We start from the raw sequence: 23,870 nt of genomic DNA, 5'->3' as shown, positions 1-23,870 counted from the left end.
TTCTGCTCATGTCTCTTGTCTCAAGAATCTGACAGTGCACCTGGAGCTCCAAGGGAGGCCTCCTGAAGTCCTGAAAACTGGCTGCTTCTCACTTTGTCCACTTAAGTACCAACCTTAGGAGCTCCACAAAAACAACTGTAATAGAACATTAAGTGGATTTTCCTGGCGTCTCAGAATTTTAGCAGAAGCCCACACACTCAGTATAATGGGCCCAAATCAGGAGTGGAGATCATTAGTTCAGAGCTGGGACATTGTAACTCTTGACTCAAGAGTCTCTGACACACTCAAAGGTGGAGTTTGGCTCATCATGTCTATGCTAAGAATGTGAGTAAAGAAGATTCAGCTGGAGGGACTTGGTAGGGTATGCACTCCTCTGATGCATAATGGAACAGGGGAAGAAAGAGCTTCTACCTGTCAACCAGCCCGACCAAGTGAAGGGGGGCTCCAGAGACCCACCTGAAGAGCTACACCTGGGTCTACTGAAAGTTAGGCAGCATAGGATGTTGTATGAGACTCAAATATGAAAAAAAAAATGTAGACATGAAAACCTGAATCAATGTCACTGAGAGCAGAGTGAGAAAAGAGGGCTACCAAGGAAGTTAACGGGGTGTTCCCACCCAGTTGGAACTTAAGTGTAGGTTTTTGAGAACCAAATATGCATGTTATGGAAGGGATCTGAGCTTTAATCATCTTCAAAGGGACTCTGAATAAGCAACCTGGAAGTGTGAAGTGAGACCTATAGAAAGAATCCAAGGAGCATGGATGGACCACTAGAAGTCAAAGATTGTGAAGAAAACTATAAAGGCCCATTGTAGGAGATGTTGCTTATATCAGGGGCCTACAGATGGGCAAGTAGGGTGTTCCTGATTACTCGGGAAATCTCACCATGAGCCAGTATCAGCATGATCGCCTTGGCAGAGGTAGAGAGCCAAGAGAGCTATAGAACACCTTTTCAGTGTGTGTATTTCTCCCACTATGCTTCCCCTCCCCAAAGCCAGAGAATCCACAGGCAGTTAGCAAACAAGAAAGGAGGCAAGAACTGAGAAGAAGAGCAAGAGAGAACACCAAGTTCACCTTTTATTTGCAGTTTTAGCCAAGTTGAGTTGGGGTGAATGAGAAGAGAGATTACAACTTGTGTATGAATGTAGCTTTCACTGTTTTAGTACTTAGAAATGATTGTGACTGTGACATATGGAGTCTGCCTGACAATTTACCCAAGGGAAGGGAAGGGAAGGGAAGGGAAGAAAAATTCGGCAGAATGAGTTTAAAGCACTGGGAATGAGAGAGAATAAAGTTGCTATCTGCTTGCTTCTTATCATGCCAAATTCATTTAATGAAGTGTTATTTTGTGTTTATGTACACTTCTGCAATTACTATTTTGGGGCTAAAAATTACATTTCTATAAATGATAATGGGAATGGTGCCTTGTGTTTATGTTGACAGCTTCAGGGTGTCAGACATTGTGCTAAATGCTTTTATAAGCATTCTCATTTGAGCTTAATAATCACCTTAATATATTCATTAAACTCACTTTACAGTTAAGGAAAATAAAACCTAGGTTAATGAACTTGATCAAGCCACACAGCTAAAAAACTATGAAAGAAAAACTTGAATGCAGTGAGTCTATCTCTCTCTCTTTTTTAAAATAAATATCAGGAAGATCTATTTTGAATTTTAATATTTATTTTTTTAATTTTCAGCGGACACAACATCTTTGTTTGTATGTGGTGCTGAGGATCGAACCTGGGCCGCACGCATGCCAGGTGAGCGCGCTACCGCTTGAGCCACATCCCCAGCCCAGTGAGTCTATCTCTAAAGCCCAAATTCTTTTTTTCTTTGTTTATTTTTTATTGGTACATTATAATTATGCCTAACAGTGGGATCATTATGCTATATGCACACATGTGCATAACAATTTGGTCAATTCCTTACTTTCCTCCTCCCTCCCCTGGTCCTCTTGTTCTACTCTATTATATTATTATTATTTTGTTAATTAGTGCATTATAATTATATATATATAAGGGGGAATCATTATGGTGTATTCATATATAGACATAGCATAATATGGTGAATTTCATTCCTCAGCACTTCTCTGGCCCTCTTTTCCTACCTTCCTCTACTCTATTGTTGGTCTCTTTTCCATTTTAGTGAGATCCCTTTTCTTGACCCTTGACTTTCTTGAGTCTTTCTTTGGTCTGGCTTATTCCACTTAGCATGATATTCTCCCGTTCCATCCATTTACCAGCAAATGTCATAATTTCTTTCTTCTTTATGGCTGGATGAAACTCCACTGTGCATATATTTTCTTTATCCATTTTCTGTTGGTGGGCACCTAGGAGGATAGCATAATTTAGCTATTGTGAAGTGTGCTGCTGTAAACATTGGTATGCATGTATCACTATACTATGCTGATTTTATTTCTACTGAATAAATATCAAGGACTGGGATAGCTGGGTCATATGGTAGTTTCATTTCTAGTCATTTGAGGAATCTCTGTACTGCTTCTCAAAGTGGTGTACTAATTTGCAGTCCCACCAAAAATGTATAAGTGTACCTTTCCCCCCGCATCCTTGCCAGCAATTATTTGTATTCTTTTTTTTTTTTCAGTACCAGGAATTGAACCTAGAGGTGCTTACCCATGAGCCACATGCCAGCCCCCCTCCCCATTTTTTTTTTTTTGAGAGGGTCTTGCTAAGTTGCTTAAGGCCTTGCTAAATTGATGAGGCTGGCTTTGAACTTGCAATCCTCCTGTCTCAGTCTCCCAAGCCACTGGGATTACAGGTGTGTACCAACATGCCTGGCAATTATTTGTATTAATGATGAGTGTCATTCTGATTGGAGGGAGATGAAATCTCAGTATGGTTTTGATTTGCATTTACCTGATTGTTAGGGATATTGAACATTTTTTCATATATTTGTTGACCATTTCTATTTCTTCTTTTCAGAAAGGTCTGCTTAGTTCATTTACCCATTTATTGATTGGGCTATTTATTATTTTGATGTTAAGCTTTTTTGAGTTCTTTATATATTCTGGGTATTAATTCCCTTTCAGAAAAGCAGTGGGCAAAGATTTTAGCCCATTCTGTAGGCTCTCTCTTCAGGCTCTTGTTTCCTTTATTGTGCAAAAACTTTTTAATTTTATGCCATCTCACTGATTCTTTTTTTAAATATTTTTTAATTGTCTAGGACCTTTATTTTATTTATTTATATTTGGTGCTGAGAATTGAACCCAGGGCCTCACACATGCTAGGTGAGCACTCTACCACTGAGCCACATCCCCAGCCCCTACTGATTCTTATTAAGGAAGTTGGTACCAATGGCAATATGGTAGCATTGACCCTATGTTTCTTGTAGCAATTGCAGAGTGTCTGGTCTAATTTCTAGATCTTTGATCCACTTTGAGTTGATTTGTGTGTGTGTGTAGGGTGAGAGATAAGGATCTAATTTCTTCTATCTATGAATATCCAGTTTCTCCAGCACTCCTTTTTTTTTTTAAGTTGTCTTTTTTCCAATATATGTTTCCGCTAAGGTAGCAGAACGAAGGTGTCAAGGATCAGATGAATGTAACTATGTGAATTTGTCTCTGTGTCTTCTATTCCATTGGTGTTCAGGTCTGTTTTTATTCCAATACCGTGCCATTTTTGTTATTAGAGTTCTGTAGTATAATTTGAGATTGGGTATTATGCCCCCAAGTGTCACTCAGGATTTCTTCAGCTATCCTAAGTCTTTTGTTCTTCCATTTAAATTTTAGGGATTTTTTCCCCTAGTTCTGTAAAGAATGTCTGTGGTATTGTGATGGAAAATGCATTGAATCTGTAGATCACTCTTGGTATTAATTCTGCCTATCCAAGAACATGGGAGGTCTCTCCATCTTCTTGTGTCTTCTTCACTGTATTGTGATTTTTATTATAGAGGTCTTTCACTTCTTTGGTTAGATTTATTCCCAAGTTTTGTTTTATTGTTTGAGGCTATTGTGAATGGAATTGTTTTTCTGACTTCTTTCTCAGAAATTTAATCAAAAATTGGAGTGTAGGGAAGCTATTGATTTTTGTGTGTTGCTCTTGTATCCTGCTACTTTTCTAAGTTTGTATATCACCTGTAGAAGTCTTCTGGTGGAGGTTTCTTGGGTCCTCTAAGTACAAGATAATGTCATCAGTAAACAGAGGTAATTTGACTTATTTTTTTTTCCAATCTATGTTCTTTTAATTTTCTTCTCTTGACTGATTGCTCTGACTAGAATTTCAAGAATATACTGAATAAGAGTATTGAGAACGGGTATCCTTTTTTCCTCCTGATTTTACAGGAACTGCTTTTGCTTCCAGTTTTTCTCTACTCAGTATGGTGTTGTAAAGTCAGAATTATTAATCAGTATGTTTCCCGTGTAAAAAAAAAGGCAGGGGGAGAGGAAAATAATTTTTAAAGTTAATGCTTTTAGTGTCTACATTTCTACCCATATTCATTTTATCACATTATTTTCTATTGAAAATATTTTAAAAATCCTTCACATTCTACATTTTTATCTAGGTACTAAAAATAAAATTTTCATCACTCACTAGAGAAAATGTTCTATATTTCTGCTGTCCAATAAAATAGTCATTACCACATGTGACTGCGGAACACTTAAACATGGCTAGTACAACTGAGGAACTAAATATTTAATTTAACTTCAAACTTAAATATCCACCTGTTGATACTGGAATAGTCACATGTAATACAACAGTCATATCTTGATATGTCTGTCAAACAAAGTCTGGTATGTCATAAGTCATGGACACACAATGGAGACTCTTCTTGCCTGAAGAAGAAAGTTCTAGATCAGGGAGGAATAAACTGGCTCATTTCAGCTGCAAAAGCCTCTTAACAAAATCTGCCTAATATTTGGGATGATGCCAACATTTCAAAGATTCCTTGAGATACAGTGATAAAGGATTTCCAATATATTTTTGATGTTCTTTTGGAATCCAAACTGATGGACATTTTGTACACCAACAATTATCAAAAAAAAAACACTTTTCATCATTAAAAAAAAATCATAACCCAGTGGTTGCACTATAATCAAATAAGAGAAATATGATTCTAAATAGACTAATTTTAAGATGCAATGCCCAAGTTTTATTTTCCAAAATTTTGTATTTTTTTCCATTTTTGGCAAGAATTTCTTTTTTCTTTTTCTAATATCCAAGTCCCAACCATTATTCAAAGCCCTGTACCAGCCTCTTTACCATGAATCCTTTCCAGATGAACTTGGCCTCTTTTGAATCTACACCACGATCATGCCTGAACTACTCTGTGTTATATAGTCTTTATCCTATGATTCCTACAATACTCTTTATTCTTGTGTTTATTTTCTGTTTGACTATGTTGGTTTCACCTGTTCTAACATGGTGTTTTGCATTAAAAGACACATTGAAATGCTGATCAATTGACAAAGTTGAAATATTCACAAATGGAGAACTGGCCAGCCAAGGAAAAATTACTATTCCAGTTATCTTTGCTGCATAACAAACTATCCCCAAAATTAGTGGCATCAAACAATCATTTTTATTTAAAGATTTGTCAGCAATTTGGAAAGCACATGTTGGAGCTGGCTTTGTTTCATGAGGACAGGAGTCTCAGATGAGAAGATTAAGGCTGAGAGTAATTCAGTGGTTGAGGCTGGAAATATGTAAAGATTTGGTCACTCATGGGTCTGGTTTTGGAATGACTCAAATGTTAAGACTGCTGACTAGAGCACCTATGTGTGGCTTCTCTGTGTGACCTGGCTTCTTTACAACATGGCAACCTCAGAGCAGAAGGACAGGAAGGACTCCCACTATGAAAATTCCAGCCAACCAGGTAAAAACCTTTTCTGACCTAGCCTCTGAAGTCACATAGTGTCACTCCTGACATTCTTTGTGACTAGATGAAGCAGTCACCAATGACCCAGATTCATGAGGGAAGAAGCATGAACCTTACACCTCTCTGTGGGAGGAGTGGCAAGATCACATTGTCACACAGCATGTGGGAGAAGTAGTGTTGCAGACATTTTTGGAAAGTACAACTACAATGTTTAAATTCTTTGGAAAATGCAAAGAAAAGGGCGGGGGAGTGGGGAGACAGTTCTATGGTATAAGAGGGCACAGTGTTTGGATATGTTCTGTGACCAATTGTTCTGGAACTAGATGGAGTTCATGCCCAAAACATCTTGTTAATAACAACAGCAATAATAGACATCATTTGTTGACATATACTAGGGAATACTTACTAAGTGCCTTACAAGCATTTCTTAATTCTTCAAAATAATTGTATGATTAAGGGATTATTATTATCCCATTTTACAGACAAGAAAATTATGCTATAGAATCCTGAGGGAACTTAGCCAAGGTGAGTGGAAGCAAGAGTAGACATCATCCATATCTGTCTGATTAGAGTCCAAATTCTTAACCCTGAAGCTATACTGACTCTACAGGTGACATTGTCATCTCAAAGGATTCAGAGCCTTTCAAACCAAAGGCTCTCTGTGAAGACCAAGTCCAACTGGACAGTGTCACCTTTAACACTGAACCCTCCTAGAGCTTGTTATATTGCTCCTGATGTGCTGCAAACACAAGTCATTCTGAAAGCTTTGTAAGATTATTTTTCAGTCTATTCCTCTAACCACGGCTTGGTCATAATTGCTTCTGGAATCTGTTTTCATCAGCTCAGCAGCATCATCTCTTGTCTGTAACAGCAATGTCAAAGCAGCAAGCAAAAATACATCCAGTTTTTTTTTTTATCTTCTAAAAGCAACTTTTGTTCTATGTTTGAATCATACTTTAGGACTCTTCCCCTGTTCTGAAGTGAATGCATAATTCATGTATTTGGAAGAAGTTTACTGAGTGCCTGGATAATGCTTTTCTCCAATTTATGGGGAAGCACAAAGTTACTCCTTCTGCCAGAATTTTTTTCCCATCTAATTAAACAAAAATTAGCAAAACCTGAGATACCCCCAAGGAATAATTAAAAAGAAACTGCCAAGCCTTTGGAAAATAGAATTTCTACATAGATTTCCCTATAGCTATGCTTAACAATTTGTAGAAAGCTAAGAATAAATATCCTAGTAGTGATTAATGGGGCCTGAATGAAACTGCACATACATACAAAAGAGCCTATTTAATACACTAATAATGGAGGTACATTGTGGATCAACTCTTGCACATTTCTCTCTTTGGAGGCTCAAATGCAGCAATGAAACTAAGCAGGTACTCGGATGAAGTGATTTTTCCCCCTGAAAAGGAATCATGTTTCATTCCTACTTTGCCAATTCTATTTTATTTTGCCAGATATCTATCTCTTGTATTGCACAAGAACAGAAAGCCACAAATAGCCTTAAGGCAGGTGATCTATCTTTGAAAGATGCTAATATTCACCATTCTTGGGAGATCCAATGATCTCCCAAGCTGTTTAATTGAACTTGGCCTTTTTGTTTAGCATTAGGAAGGGAATAGAAAACTGCCTTCCCTGAAGCCTCAGCATGGGGGAATAGGTATTCTGAACATCAACTTAAAAGCCAAGAGACAAGAAAAACACATTCCGGGTAGCATAACAGCTGCTGAGCGCCACAGAACACAATCACTAAAACCACTGTGGGTAGCTGTGGGGTGAAACACAAAGAGCTTTCAGCTAGTACTGGCTCCTGGGTAGATTTTAAACATTCCATTCTAAGACACCGTGCAGATGTCTCGAAGTAGAAGGTTCACATCTGGAGCAATCACAAAATAACTGGAATGGAAAATGCAGGAAAGACAACCCTGCTTGCAACAGCCACTGAACTAGAGCAACCCATGAAATGGAAGGATGGACTAAGAAGTATTAGTATTCTTTTAGAAATTTAATAGGATTATGTATAGAATACTTATTTCAGATTTCCTAGACTGGTAGAATAGACAGGCTAAAGGGAATCTTAAAACTTTCTGCATAACTCCTCATTGTCCATTTTATACTGTTTAAGAAGAAGAAGAAAGATAAAAGTAGGCAAATGATAGTGTGAACAATACAGCTACCAGTCTCATAACTCCTGGGCTATTGCTCTTCCCATTGTACTTCTTAACATGTATTTTTATGATGATGCAGTTATTTAAATGCAATTAAATATAGGAAGCTTAGTGTCCTAATGTTAGCTACAAGGTAACGATAAAAGCAAGACCAAACCTCACACTCCAACTTTCTAGTCCTTCATTTTTCCTAATGATGAAGATGCCTCAGAAAGAGAGAGAGAGAGAGAGAGAGAGAGAGAGAGAGAGAGAGAGAGAGAGAGAGAGAGACCNAAACTTGCATCCTACCACAAAAAGACATGAAAATAGCTTTTAAAGAAATGGGTTTTGGCAACATAACAATGGGGAAAAAAAAAACAGTGTTTGGGGTGATTAACTCATGTCCTGGGTACCAACTGTTATTAAAGTTAACATGAGTTAAACTAAATCCCTAAACACTTTGCCTCTTTGATGAAAACAGACTACACTGGATTTGAACAAGCCCCATCTGGACTGAGTTTTCAGCTCTCAAAAGTGGTATTATTTAAATCCACAGTACTTTGGGAAATTTATACACAGAATATAGCTACAGAATATAGTATTAATATACTTCAGAGGATGGGAATGAAGTTTCCCTACAAGAACAGTGGCATTCCTGATGTCGATCATCTCACAAAGAGGTCAGTCATAAGGACATAAGTTTGAGCTTGGGAGATATATCTCATTCCCTGAGAACAAAGAATATCTTTCTGTTTTTTAGATTAGGAACTTATCTCAAAACACTGAAGCCTGGATACGAAAATGGCAATGGTAGTGACAGTGTAGGAGTTACACTGTCCCTGGCTAGCAAGAGTGAAACAAGGACCTGCACAATAAGGAATTCTAAAAGGGTCTGGAATAGAGACAGCAATTTTATGATGTTCCATATAGGCTCTACTTCCTTACCACAATCCTAAAAATACTCAAAATCCTAAAAACCGTAAAATGGTAAAATATAGTTTCTAGCCTCTGTTTTAGGAAGGGAAATTAAAGGAAAAGAGTAGGCCCCCTAATGGTACGCACAGCTCCAGGGGAATTGTCTGTCCTTCCACAAGAACAAAGTGGCTTTGACAGCAGCAATTATGCTAGAGAAAACTGCATCCATACAGTGATGTCTTTACAGAGGCAATGCAGTTGCAAAAGATAGATGCAGATAGATTCTGGGGCAGCCAGCAGCCAGCTGGTGTGGAGAATGCCACCTGAGTGAGCATAGCACTTCATGAGTCAGACCACACCATCCACATGTGGTTTTGACCATTGCAAAGAGTTTCTGTTCTTATTCCTAGTCTAATTTATATCTGTGTAGCTGGGTACAATGGTGCATGTCTATAATCTCAGCAGCTAGACAGGCTAAGGCAGGAGGATTCCAAGTTCAAGGCAAGCCTCAGCAATTTAGCAACTTAGCAAGAACTTGTATTTGGGGTAAAAATGGGAGTTCATAACCCACTTGAATCTAATGTATGAAATATGATATGTCAAGAGCTTTGTAATGTTTTGAACAACCAATAAAAAAAAACAATAAAAAAGAGCTGGTATTGCTGTATGTATAAACGTGGCTATATAACCAATGTGATCCTGCAATCTGTACACGTGGAAAAATAAGAATTCATACCCCATTTGAATCAAATGTATGATATGTCAAGATCATTGTATTGTCTTGAGCAACTAAAAAAAAAAAAAAAAAAGAGCTGGGGATGTGGCTTTGTGTAAAGTGCCCCGGGTTCAATTCCTGGGACTAAAAATAAAAAACAAAAAAGATGTAATAATTTACAGATGTGGTAGATCATTTGTTAAGGCAGGAAGGAGAAGAACACAGATGTTGAAATATACACTTACAAGAAACATTAAAAAAACCCACAGACTATATGTAGCTAATCAAAGTATTTACACAGCACATCAAGGAACCTCTAGTTTTATGAAAAACAGTGATAGAAGGGAAACATTTTACTAATAATATGAAATTTTTTTTTAATTTTAATAAGAATTAAAGACTATCAAAAAGTGTTTTATTTGAGAGGAAAAGCTAGGAAATATAACTTAAATCTTTTCTCCCAACTCATATTTTAGAAACAAAAACATGAAAATTGTGTAAATCAGATACATCATGTTTTTAAGAGAAAAGTGCAAAAAATTTCAAAATGATAAAATAAGCAATTTTGTTGATGATGCCACATATAGTTACATTTAAGTCTGTTTTTTAAGGCTTATTTAATTCCCCACTAAATATGATAGATATCATTTTAAATTTCTGGTCCGTTAATAATGCTTTTAGTAACATAATTGATTTTCAAAAACTGAATATAGAAAATACCATTTGGTAAATGATGAAAAGCCAAAACGTATTTTTATATAAGTATTCAAACAACAAAATAATTACAATAACCTTATAATTTATCATCAAAATGAAAACAGATTTGACAGTAGAAAGGGGCTACTAATAATCACTGTATCAGAATAGTATTTAAAATTCAGAACTATCCTGAGGAAGATGAGACTTTTGATTTTACTTCTTCAAATCTAAACTGTAATCATACATTGATCTATTTTTAAATTTTTAAAAATTATTTAATTATTATGCAACACAGTTAGTTGCTCTTTAAAAACTTGTTAGTGAACTAGAGTTAATGAGACTATATGTTACTATAGAAAGGGGTTAAGCCAAAAAGAGATACCTAAAATGGTTTGTGCTATTTTAATCTGATCCCTTCACCTCACAAATGAAGGTTCTGTGTCTAAATAGGCGAAAGGTCACGACCAAGGAATGACATCTGCTGGAGTTTGAGTATGGAATGTCCCCCAAAGGTCCATCCATGTGTTAAAGGCTTGATCACAATTCTGCAGCCCCATGGGGGGTGACAGTGGTAGTACCTTTAGGAGGGGGGGCCTTGAGAAAGGAAGTCAGGTACTGCGGGTGTGTCCTGAAACAGTCATTGCTTTGCTTCCCACAGCTTTGAGGTAAGCAGCTTTCATTGCCACATGCTCCCACCATGACGTACTGGGCCATAGCAGACCCAACCAACCATGGCCAGGTGACCATAGACTGAGCCTCTGAAACTGTGAACCAAAATTAACTTTTTCCTTGATTAATTCAATTTTCTTAAGTAGTTTGTCACAGTGATGGGAAGCTGACTAACCCAACATCTAAGCTAAAAGAAACTTCAATGCCCCTAAATTATACTATTTCCTGGATGACAAATGGAAAATCTATGACCTTGATTAAAAGAGTGAACCAAGAAGTTAAAAATATAATTTTTAAAACTACTTCATCAAGTTCTAATAGTCAACATGAAACAATGAGTATTTTTAATAAAATCAAAAAATAATTTTTCTAATTATTCTAATTTTCATTATTCTTTTATGTAACACATATTAACAGAAATTCTTTCAATCTCACTAGTAGAAAAGTTTACCAAGGGTATCAGAGTGGGGAGGGAAAGGTCTGGATTTGTGACCTGAAAACTTTCTTATCTGGAGGTTTATGGAGGGAAACAGGTTGTAAATAACAAACTGTCAGCCAGCAAGCGCATCCCCATTCAGCCCCTCTGATGTGGTCCACGTAAGCAGTAATGGCTGAGCAAGAGAGAGTAAGTATACAGAAATAAAAATAATTTTGTATCCAAATCCAGAAGCTCCAAAATCTGGATAAGAAGGACCAATCCAAAGTAACAGAGGAAATCCCCTTCTCTTGTAAAAATAGTTTATTACAATAATGTTGATACTAATGCAATAGTCTCTGGTGAGTAGGCTTTGATTCCCATCTATTTGCAAACACTAACAAACCTTAATAATTCAGTTAACTTCAGAATACTTCAATCTTGGAGAGGATTAAAGAAAAATCTTGGAGGTCTTAAAGAAAAGTACAGAATATTCTGCTGAAGGTTAGAAGAAATATCTTGAGGAATTAATTGAAAAAAAAATATGATTACTTTTGTATTCCAGGTAGGAGATATCATTTGTACTAGTTTTCAGAAATGTCATTTTCATTATACTTAAATTTAATTATATGAAATACAATGAAGATAAAATGGTAACTGGTAAATGTGGACATTACAGATCATTTATATACATAATTGAATGATTACTACATAATTCCCATATATTAGCTGACAAATTAGAAAAATAAAACAGAGATAAGCATTGTTATATCTGATTAAAGAAATAAAGGCAAGATGTGAGAGGAATATGGAGAAAAGTAAAATACAACAGTAATGACGTGGGCAGCCAATGATAGCATGTTAGGAAGAGAAGTTCTTCTATCATTATTTAATGGTAGTTTTGCCTGTTTCAATTTCTTTTTTCTTCACAGTAACATTTTTACATGGCTAATATACTTCTATATAGGAAGTATATTATATACAGGATCTAAATGCAAAAAACTTGGACTCAGATCCACTACTGACCTTGAACAAATCACTTTTCATCCTTGTTTTCAAGTAGAAACACTTTATTCACAGGGCTTATTGAGAGAAAGAAATATGATGATTATGTGAGTATGTTCAACATATAGAAGGCCATCATATATGCTAATTTCTGTCTAAGAATCTTTAAAATAATCTTGAGGAATAGTCAAGAATCTTCTTGGGAAGAATGGGTAAAATAAAGAAATATTAAAGGTAGTATGGAACCCTGGAAAGTCTTGTTATAAGTTAGCAGTCATTTAAAAGAGCTCATTAGCATTTGATAACCTTTGCAGTCGGCAAAGTACTATTGTAAAGGTTCTATTATTATATGGTAGACAAGTTGCAATTAACAAAATAGGGAGGAATGAAAACTCAGTCTATCAGGAAATTGCCAGTTAGCAGGACAGGGATTAAGAATATAATTGTAGTTTGAGAAAATGCATTAACAATTAAAAAGTCAAGTTGGCCTAACTCTTTAGGAACTCATGTAACAGGGAGCTTATAATAAAAATTATAGCATTTATTAGCTATGAGAAGAGAAAACTTCACTCCTGAACATGAAGACTTCTAAAACAGGACAGGCTACCTGGTTTTCCTACCTGAAAATATTCCTGTCCTTTTACTATTTAGTCTGGTCATTACTCTTACCACTCTCAGTCCTCTTTTGAATGTTCTATGGGATCAAAATAAAACCATACAAGTAATTGTCCCTGTACTAAAAATAACAATGAAAAATTTAAAAGGAATCCAAGTAGGAAATCAGGACTAGATACAAAAAAAAAGTCAGATTTCCTAGGTCAAATTAGGGTCAGCACCACCAGCATGTTTATTTTATCAGCAATTACAAAATCTAGGATTTCTCCTAACAAATTTCAGAAGTCTCTTGTGATTGATTTAAATATGTTAAAATAAGTATCATAGATACTACTTAGTATCTGTTGCTTTTATTTACCTCTCTTTCAACAACTGTGGCATCAACTCCTGAAGAAAAGGCATAAAGCATAATCAGTGAGAAGATAGCCAAATCATTTTTGTAAATAAATCCAGCAAATCACACCCTCCCCAGTTCTCCAAGTAAGACCTAGGCTGGTTCAGCTCACACTCTAACAGATAGAAAAAGGGCAAAATCTTTATGCTCAACACATCTTAAGACATTCTAGAATTACTAGCAAATTGAATCCATCAGCACTTTAAAAAGATCACTATACCATCATACATCTCAGGGAGCAAGGATGGTTCAACATACACAAATCAATAAACATGATACACCACATTAACAACATGAAGGATAAAAAGTATCTCAACAGATGCAGAAAAGGTATTTGATAAAATTCAACACCATTTCATAATAAATAGCCTGAACAAATTAGTAATAGAAGATATATACCTCAACATAACAGAAGACCTTAGGCAAAATAGTCAACAACCAATAATATATTGAATGGGGGAAAGAAAACTCTTTCTAACATCTGCATACCTACTTTCACCCCTTTCATTCAACAGAATATTGGAAGTCCTAGCCAGAACAATCAGGCAAGAGGAAAAAAAAACAGCATCCAATTGGAAAATAAGTCGTAAAATTGTTACTGTTCACAGATGACATGATCTTATATATAGAAAGAAAGTTCATCAAAAACTATTCAAACTAATAAATTTACTCAGTAAAGTTGCAGGATGCAAAATCAACATATAAAAATTAGAGTTAATAGAGTGGCTGTTTGCCAACTGTGAATTATATAAAATAGAAATTTAAAAAAAATCCTATTTATAATAGCTAAAAAAAACAGCAACAAAACCTTAGGAATAAATTAACAAAAGAAGTGAAGGATCTCTATAATAAAAATGATAAAACTTTGATGGAAGAAATTCAAGAGGACACAAAAAAAATATCCCATGTTCATGGATTGGAAGATTCAATATTGTTAAAATCCTTGTGCTGTCATGCACAGTGGTGCACGCCTTTAATCCCAGCAGTTTAGGAGATTGACCCAGGAGGATGGTGAGTTCAAAGTCGACCTAAGCAAAAGCCAGGTGCTAAGCAACTCAGTGAGATCCTGTCTCTAAATAAAATACAAAATAGAGCTGGGGATGTTGCTCAGTGGTTGAGTACCTTGTGCTACAGGAAATCTATAAATTCAATGCATTCCCAAATACCAATGATGTTCTTTGCAGAACTAGATAGAATAATCCTAAAGTTTGTATGGAACCAAAAAAGACCCTAAATAGCCAAAGCAATCTTGAGCAAATAGAACAAAGCAGGAAAAGTTTACACTACTTGTCTTAAAAATTTACTACAAAGTTCCAATAATCAAAACAGAATAGAGTACCTAGAAGTAAACCCACATATCTATAGCCATTTAATTTTTGATAAAGGTGCTAGGAACATGTATTGAATAAAGAACAGTATTTTTAATAAACAGTGCTGGAAAAAGTGTGTATACACATGGAGAAGAATGAAACTAGACTCATAGAATGAAACTGGTAATATAATCTTATCAGTTATAAAAACCAACTCAAAATTGATTAAAGATTTAAATATAAGACATGAAACTAAACAAAGAAAACACAGAGAAGTGCTTCAGGACTTTGGAATGGGCAAAGTTTTTTGAACAAGACCCCAAAGCATAGGAAACAAAGCAACAATAGACAAGTGGTATTACATCAAATTAAGAAGTTTCTGCACAGCAAAATAAATAATCCCATCAGAGTACAAGATATCTATAGAAGGGGAGAAAATGTTTGCCAGAGATTAATATGCAGAATATATAAAGAATTTGAAAATCTCAACAGAAAAAGAAAAAACGTGATTTAAAACCACCTAGGCAATATACCTTATGAAATATTTCTTGGGCTGGGGATGTGGCTCAAGCAGTAGCACGCTCACCTGGCTTGCGTGCGGCCCGGGTTCAGCACCACATACAAACAAAAGACGTTGTGTCCGCAGAAAACTGAAAAATAAATATTGAAGTTCGTTCTCTCTCTCTCTCTCTCTCTCTCTCTCAAAAAAATTTTTTTCATAATAAAATATACAAATAGCCAACAGGTATATTAAAAATGTTCACCATCACTAATCATCAAGGAAATGAAAATCAAAACCACAATATGATATCATCTTACTCAGTTAAGAATGGCTATTATCAAAAAGACAAGGAAAACAGACTTTTATACAGTGATAGTGGGAATGTAAATTACTACATCCACTATGGGAAACAGTATGAAGCCTCCTCAAAAAATTAAAAATACAACTACATATGATCCACCAATCCCACAACTAGATACATAATATCTATTGAGAATGAAATTAGTATAGCAAAGAGACATTTGTACTTTCTTATTTATTGCAGCCCTATGCACAATAGCCAATAAATGAAAACATGTGAAGTGTTCATCAACAGATGAAAAAAGAAAACATGGCACATACATAACGGAATACTACTCAGCCATGCAAAGTGAAATCTTATCATTTACCTCAACATTAGAGATCATTATGTTATGTGAAATATATATATTTTGTGAAATATAAATATATATATATATATATATATAATGTGAAATAAGCCAGGCACAGAAATCCAAGTATCATGCTATTTTACTCATATGTGGGATGTAGAAAAGAAATCAATCTCATAGAAATCAAAAGTAAAATGGTGATTACTAAAGGCTTGGGGAGTAGGAGTAGGGATATAGTTACCTAGGAGTAAGAAGTTCTGATATGCTATTGCACAGTAGGAGTAAAGATACAAAGCACATGCTATAATTTCAAAAAGCTGAAAGAAAGGATGGTAAATGTTTCACCATAAAGAAATGATAAACATTTGAGAAGGCAGATGATCTAAACATCACACAATTTATACATGTATCAAATATCACATGATACCTCGTTAATATGTACAATTTTATGTTTTATGTAAAAATAATTTTATGTTAAAAATAAATTTTAAAAAGTAAAACAATAAAATAATCAGTAAAATATATATTCCAGTTAAGTAACTCCTTTTTTTCCAAATGTGTAATTTTCATATTTTTATAAGAAATCAGATGGTCATTTTTTTTGTTCCTCTGCTATCTTTAATTTTGGGAGCTAAATAGATCCTCCCAGACCCTGAACTAAAAATCTGTATAGACCACATTTCAGAAACTGGCTTAATAAAATAAAGGGTTGGTTACATAAATTTAGGTAATAGAATATAAGTCTAAGCTGATTTTGAATACATCATAAATTATCATTCCTTGTTTCTTCGTTCTCAGGAATTTCCATGTCTTACCTGGAGACAGGTACTGGAGTCCATATCCTTCTCCTCCTCAGCTCTGCATTTCTAAACTGGAGCTATGCTGGCTAACATAAGGACAAACAGCAGACTTTAGTCAACAGTGGGGCTTAGCCTCGGGTGGGCCATAGCTGAATTTGTCATCCTTTTAGGACTTTTGTCTTGGAAGATTAAAAATAGTCCTGTGAGAATATACCTACGTGTTGCCTTCATGATAACATAACTAGAAGCAAATCACACAATTTGACCCTAGTGATGTCACAAGAAACTGAAAATATTTGAATGTTAATTCTAGGAGACAAGATTTGTCAAAAACAGATTTTCAACCATTTGAGTAAAATTTTAGGGCAGCATTACTGAGGTCCAAAAAAACTCAACAAGGCCCTGTTTGGCCCTTCTTATAGGATGTTCTTCCTTAAGAGGCTGAAGACAATAGCCAAGGGTCAAGTAGGTCCTCTTTAAGGGAACCAGTGGAAGAGAAGCTGTCTTAATAAAGCTAATAGATGTCATCTTGTCAATTGAGACTTTAACCCTGGAAACTTAATGCATGAAATACAATTCACATTGAACCATGAGCTTCAGTTTTTTCACTTTCTCCTACCTTCAAGTCCAGGCTTTTGTAGAACCAATTCATACTCCAAGGTCCCTACTTGTTCTTCTGCATCATCCAAGGCATTGTCATTGAACTCCAAAGGGTTCTGCACACACACACTCCGAGAACAAGAATTAATTTGCAGTCAGCATTTGCACATCATGACCTACTAAAAACACCTGCATGCATAAATACAGCTGAACAAATGTTTGATGCATGATAATTACCCTAATATATGAGATATAGGTTGATATTTGCTACTCTATTTTAATAAAATTTTACAAACTGTTTAGTTTGATCTAATAATGGGTTTTATCCAGCAGTTTAAATAAATTTATTTTGCTCTACATCCAATTTACAATTGTACTCTGGAATCCATGAGTGCACGAGCAAAAAAATTCATTGTAGAATTATCTGTTCCTCAGGCCTACCACTCATTTTTTTTTCCTTTCTTTGTTTCTTTTTTGGTCCAAGTGAGTAATTGTGCCAAGTACAATTACACGATTCTCAATTGATTGAAACCATACATCTTCACTCTTCAGTAAATCTGAGTGGAAGCCTTGTCCTATCAGAAAGACAAACATGTATATCCAACTATATTCATACACACATAAGCAAACACTAGTAAAGGCCTGAAAGGCTGTACCCTAATTTTATAATAGTGATCATCTCAGGAACATAAGAGAGAAGAGAAAGAGAAAAGGAAGAGAATGAAAGACTACAGCTTTTTATATTATTCATGAATGCATGTTTTTACAGTAGGCTTATTATTAAAATGTTAAAATTAATTGACATATGCTTTTTAAATATTTGAAATATATAAAGACAAATATTTTAATCTCTATTTTCCCACTTTCCAAATAAAATCAATATTAATAATTTGATAAATTTCTTTTGGTCTTTTCTACTATGAACACGCAGATACACACATACATATAAGACTACTATAATTATAATGAATACAGATTTTTGTCCCTTTTTAATTAGAATTATAATAAAGGATGGTTATTTATGCTTTTAAAAGAATTTCAGCCACTTAACTTTTCATAATTTTTACAGTTCATCAAGTGATATTTTATGAAATAGAAAAGTAGTTATTTATTATTCCAGAAGAAAAAAAATAACAAAATTTAAAACCAAATGATGGGTTTAACACTAGTTTAGATGCAAATAGTGAGAGAATTACTAAAGTGAAATGCAAATCAAACTACAAAGAAACACAGAGGAAAGGATAAAAATATGGAAACAAAGCTAAGAGGCACAGAGAACAGAATGAGAAAGTCTAAACTGTGAACAAATTGTATTTCCAGGAAAAGAGGGGACAGACATGGGACAGAAGAAATATTTCAGCAACATGGCTAGGGACATTCCAAAGTGGAACATTTGGAGTCCAACAAGTTTAATAGAAAGAAGTCCTTGCTGAGGTAAATCTTAGTAAAACTGACGATGATCACAAACAAAAAGATCATCTGTAAAATGGTGGGGACATGGAAAATTACCTCAAAATGGGCTACAATTACACTCAGAGTTGACTTCTCAACAGAACCAATGGAAGCCAGAAGATGATGATATATTTAAAGTAAATACACACATTTAAAGCATTTTTTTAAACAAAATGTTAATATTTGTATATTCTGAAATTTATGTGTTGAAGTCCTAGCCCCCCAATATGACTGTATTTGGACACAGGACCTGTGAAGAGGTAAGAAAGTTAAATGAGGTCTTAAGATTAAGCCCCTAGTCTAATAGGGCTGGTGCCCTGGTAAGAAAAGGAAGAGACCCCAGTGTGCTTATGCCTTCTCTCTGCCATGTAAGAGCACAGTGATAAGGCAGTGGACAAATTAGGACGATAGCCCTCTCTAGGAACCTAATTGACCAGTTACTTGACTTTTGATTTACTATAAGAAAATACTTTTTTGTTGTTGTTTAAGCTACCCTGTCTATGGTTTAGTGTTACAAAAGCCCTAGAAAACTAATGCTGAAAATTAGTGCTTCTATAGTTTGGATCTAGAATGTCCTGAAAAGGCTTATGTGTTAAGTCATGGTCCCCAACTGGATCCCACTGGGATATAACAGAACTTTTAAGAAGTGGGGCATGGTGGGATAAACAAAAACTGAGAAAATTCATTGCCAGAAGACTGATTGTAAAAGAATATCCAAGGGCATTTTTAGTAAAGAAGATATAACCAGATGAAGGGTATAAAAAAAGAAAAAAGAATAAGAAGTAGTAAATAAAATAAGTTGTGAGTAAATATATTTGAATATTGATTGTGTAAAACTAACATCAAAGAATAGCACTTACATGGGGGTGGTGATAAATGGCATTAAAAATGCTCTAAGATTATTAAACTTCCCAAGAACAGGTTAAAAATAACAGTATTTAACTTTGATAAGCCAAGGATGCATTTATAAGCCTTTAGTTAACACTGAAAGTACATAAATTTTAAGATTTTAAAGGATAAGAGAAATGGAAAATATTAAAAATATCAATCCAAAAGGAGGAGATAAGAAATAAAAGACAGGACAAATACAAAGAAGATAAGATGGCAGATTTAAATAAAAGTAGATCTGAAATAATCAAATTTAAATGTAATTATTAAACATGCTAATTAAAAGATGGACTATTAAACTATATTTATAAGACAAAATTCAACTATATGCTATATAAAAGACATATCTGAACATGAGAATTCAGAAAAATAAGAATAAAAGGATGGGGTGGTAATTAGTATAAGATATATTCCATGCTTATATAAGACTTCAAACATTAACAAAGAAAATTGATATAGTTAAATATAGCTAAATAGATTTTAAGATATAAATAAGTAGATTTTAAGAGCAACATGTGATAAAATGATAATAATAACAACAAAAGTTTTAGAGGCTCAATTGCAGGAAAATGGAACAATTCTGATTAGAACAATTGATAAACACAACAACATAGTTCAAAATACATAAGCATAATTGACTGAAGTACAAAAGAAAGAAAGTCTAATTCAAATTTTAATAGTTACACCAGCAAAAAAAAAAAAAAAATCCAACTGAACCTAGAAAGCTCTACAAGTATAAGAAAAACTAAAACGGTTGTTGACTTATGCCACTGAGCTTTGGGGTGGTATGCAATAATACAGAAGTCATGTAAGTTCCACTGCCCAAGAGTTAAGAGTATGCCTCTCAGAGCTTGGTGTCTGGCCCTTCCAGTTCCTTAGTGCTCTCCTAGGACGTGATGGACACATGAAGAACTGTAAACTTACATAGCACTTTTATGGAATAGTTGCTTTCCAGCACTTCTGTTGTTAATCAACAATTATATATCCATGAGATGGCTAAAATTCATAACTTTCCATTGTACATATATGAATACCCCACAGTGAATCTCACCATTGTGTACATTCACAAGACTGGGGTGGTAATTAGTATAAGATATATTCCATGCTTATATAATTATATCAAAATGGGCTCTACTGTCGTGTAACACTAAAAAAGAACCAATAAAATAAGATTTTTTTTAGAAAAATGGCTAAAATTAAAGAGGAAAGAATAATATCAAACAAGAATTATTATGCATTTTTAGTAAGCATATAATTAAACAAATTTAGAAGCCATTCTAGTATTATCCACTAAAGTTAAAAATATTCATACCCTATGTCCCAGCAAGTCCACTCTGGATGTAGACAAGTACATAGGCATTGGATTTATGAACAAGAATATTCATAGTAAAGTTATGCATAATTTCCCCAAACTGAGAACTCCCAAATTTTATGACTGTTAGAACAAAGAAATAGAGAATATTCCAACAATGGAGTAGTATAAACCAGTTAAAATTAATGAATTATGTTACTTGCAAAAACATGAAAAAATCTCATAAATACCTCACAAATATAACTTTCAGCAAAGAATGTCAGATATATAATAATGTGTAATTCCACTTGGAAAGTAGTTATTACTAAAGCATATCATTTAAAATTATACCTGTGGGCTATAATACTCTAAAAGAAAGTGAAGAGAGGCCACTACAAAGTCAAAATTGTGGTAATCTCTATCAAGAAGAATGTAAAAGATAATAACGGGATAGGAGATGAAGGGGATCTTTGAAAATCTGTCAATATTCGATTTCTTGACCTGAGTGGGTTATACAGATAATCACTTAATAATAATTTATTGAGTTGTAACTTTTTGTTTGTTTTGTATTTTGTTTTGGTTTTATATGCATGTTTATAATTTTTTAAATGTTTAATATAAATAAATGAAAACCTTTTATGAAAATGTATAACCTTTCCTGCTGTAATCTGAAGAACATGGCACAGTAGCGAATTTAAAGTTCCTTAACACTCTGGTGATGGCCCACATTCTTCTTTGAATGTGTATCTGCTTCCCTTTCTAAATCTGTCAATGTAGGGAGCAAAAAAAGTTAATTAATATAAAAATCATTTAAAACAGATGCTGATGTAATAGAACATTTAGTTTTCATATAAAACACATACATAATTCACTTGTAAATATTTATCCAAAGCAAATAAAGGCATATGTTTACAGAAAGACTGACACAAGAACACTCAAAACCACTTTATTTATAATTGCCCCAAACTTGAAATAATACAAGTGTAATAACATAATTTGTAGTGTATCTACACAACACATTGAAGAACAATTTGTACTGTATGCAAAGAAATACTTTCCAGCAATATGAAGGATTGCACTACCAATTCACCCAACCACAGGAATGAATCCAGTGACTTGTTGACGACTGGATCTTCAGGGTAGGGAAAACCGTGGTATGCATTACTGACCAATTTCCATGAGGTAAATATTCCCCCCAGAGCCCATGACAGCTACCAACTGGAAGTCAGTGAATGCAGAGTTGGGAAGAGACGAATACCACTGGCTTTCCACCTCAACTGAGCTGGCTTCCGAACACTGCTGGATGAATCTCACAGTTTTCTGATTTAAAGAAGGCCAGGCACAAAAGAGTACGCTTTTTGCAATTTCAGTCCTATGAAGTTGTACAGAACCAATATAAAATGAAAAAATAAATAAATAAAGTGGTCCCATCTGGGGCATTAGTGGATTTCCTGGGAAAAAAACAGGAGGAAACTTTCTGGAGAGACGGAAATATTCTATACTGTGGTAAGTCTGGGTGATACACAGGAATATCCATTTGTCAGAACTGTACAGGGAAGATTTATGCATTTCAAAACATACAAATTTGTCTTTAAAATGAGCCATAGAAAAATAATAAGATGAATCATTTTGAAGACAGTGGGTGAAAGTATATATATAAAAATACAAGAAAGATAGGAAGTTGATGATTACTGAAACAGGGTGTTGGGTATATGAGAACTTATTATATTAATCTGTTTACTGTATACAGGTTTAAAATTTCCTGCAAAAAGCATAAATGGATGTAAATTCACAAATTTTTCTATGCAGTATGATGACTTTTTCTTTGTGCAGGGGTCCTCTTGTGTCTTTAGGTATGCATTACCCCCCCCCCATATTTCTGGTTGTTTTGCATTTATAGTAGAAAGAACTTAAAAATAAATGTAAAGCCATTTTGTACATAATTTTAAATTGTTATATATTTTCCCATACAGTTTTTCCCTTTTACATTGTTTTATCTATACATAATTGGAGAGGTTTTTTTTTTTTAGTCACTTGAATTTATTGTGTCTTTCCCTAACATTAAATTTAGCTGCCATAAAATCAATAAACCTCTTTCATTTTAAATTTATGTAATTTTAAAGCGTGTAATTAAAATGATAGTATATTTGGTTCTTAAAGATTTTGGAACAAACTCAAACCAAACTAAAACTCAGTTAACCCTTCTTAAGCAAATAAAAACTCTACAACTTAAGTGATATATGCAGGGAAACTAGGGTATACCAGAATACTTCTTAACTGGTTCTCAAGCTTGCTATATTAGGTGACACTTCCCATTCTCTCTATCAAACACATCCACCAATGTCCACAACTATTAGAGTCCTAGATTGTCTCATAGAAGCCTGTTAATCCATAATTTGCCTGAATGATGCACTATTGATAAATTCATTCTTAACTAAAATGCATATCATGCTGCCTATGGAAAAATGTATTTTGAGTATCCACTTACACATGTTTCCACTTTCCACTAGTAGCAGCTTTAGTAGTGTTGACACCTTAGGACATGAGGAGAGATTTATCAGTAACTTGCAAACTTGGTGCTTCTACATAAGTCACAACACCAAACTCTCTCAATAATCTGAAGAAGTCCAGAGGCAAAGATGACGTACTTTCTAAATTAAAATTAATTGAATTCAGATAGTGTTAATTTCAAGAAAACTGATATAAAATGAAAAAAAAAATATTAAGAGTTGTCACCTTGCCAGGAGTGGGGGTGCATGCCTATAATCCCAGCAGCTCAGGAAACTGACGCAGGAGTATCGAGAGTTCAAAGCCAGCCTCTGCAATTCAGTGAGACTCTAAGCAACTTAGAGAGACCCTGCCTCTAAATAAAATATTAAAAAGGACTGGGGATGTTGCTCAATGGTTAAGCACCCCTATATTCAATCCCCAGTAGCAAAAAAAAAAAAAAAAAAAAAAA

Source organism: Marmota marmota, unplaced genomic scaffold (genome assembly GCF_001458135.2).
Source record: "Marmota marmota marmota unplaced genomic scaffold, marMar, whole genome shotgun sequence".
NCBI classification, from domain to species: domain Eukaryota; kingdom Metazoa; phylum Chordata; class Mammalia; order Rodentia; family Sciuridae; genus Marmota; species Marmota marmota.
This window is presented reverse-complemented; position numbering follows the sequence as displayed.